Here is a 1,313-nt window from a genome sequence, read left to right on the forward strand (position 1 = left end):
ATTTCTTTTTTCAGAGTGCTGTAGTTTGCAGTGTAGAGATCTTTTGCTTCTTTTGTTAGATTGACTCCTAGATACTTCATTTTTTGTGATTTTTGCATCTATATTCATTAAGGAGATTGGTCTGTAGTTCTCCTTTTTAGTTGCATCTTTCTCTGGTTTGGGAATCAAAGTGATACTTGCTTCCAAGAATGAATTTGGAAGTATAGCTTCCCTTTCAATTTCATTGAAAAGTTTGAAGAGTAATGGCAGTAGTTCTTCTCTAAATGTCTTGTAAAATTCAGCAGTGAACCCATCAGGGCCTGGGCTTTTCTTTGTTGGTAAATTTTTTATTACATTTTCAATTTCACTGACTGTAATTGGAGTGTTTAAAATATTTTTATCTTCTTTGTTCAACTTTAGTAATTCGTAAGTATCTAAAAATCTGTCCATTTCTTCTGTGTTTTCCATTTTATTGGAATACAGATTCTTAAAGTAGGTATTAATGATCTTCTGGATTTCTTTTGGATCTGTTGTGATTTCGCCTTTTTCAATCCTGATTGCATGGATCTTAGCCTTTTCTTTCCTTTTTTTGATAAGATTAGCTAAGAGTTTGTCGATTTTATTTATTCTTTCGAAAAACCAGCTCTTTGTTTCATTTATTTTTTGTATCATTTTCTTAGCTTCTATTGCATTGATTTCTGCTCGGATCTTTATAATTTTCTCTCTTGTTCTAGCTTTGGGTTTTTCTTGCTCTTGTTTTTCTATCTAAGAGTCTAAGTGTCATCATTAAGTTGTTTATTTGAGCCCGCTCTGTTTTCCTAGTGTGGGCATTCAATGTTATGAATTTTCCCCATAGAGCTGCTTTCATTGTGTCCCACAGATTCCTGTATGTTGTATTGGCATTTTCATTTATTTGTAAAAACTGTCTAATTTCTTCTTTAATTTCCTCTGTAATCCATTGATTGTTTAGGAGAGTGTTGTTCAGTTTCCATGTGCTTGTGAAGTTCCTACAGTTTCTTGCACTATTGATCTCCAGCTTGATTGCATTAGGATCTGATAATATACAAGGGATGACTTCAATTCTTTTGCATTTATTCAGACCTGTTCTGTGAGCCAATATGTGGTCTATCTAGGAAAATGATCCATGTGCAGCCAAAAAGAATGTATATTCTGATTTTGTGGGGTGGAATACTCTATAAACATCTATTAAGTCCATGTGTTCCAAAGCTTGGTTCAGTTCTATTATCTCATTGTTGATTTTCTGCCTAGATGATCTGTCAATTTGTGATAGTGGGGTATTTAGATCTCCCACTAAAATTGTATTAGTGCTTAGT

Source organism: Fukomys damarensis, unplaced genomic scaffold (assembly GCF_012274545.1).
Source record: "Fukomys damarensis isolate Sample0158 unplaced genomic scaffold, DMR_v1.0_HiC HiC_scaffold_5, whole genome shotgun sequence".
Taxonomy (NCBI): Eukaryota; Metazoa; Chordata; class Mammalia; order Rodentia; family Bathyergidae; genus Fukomys; species Fukomys damarensis.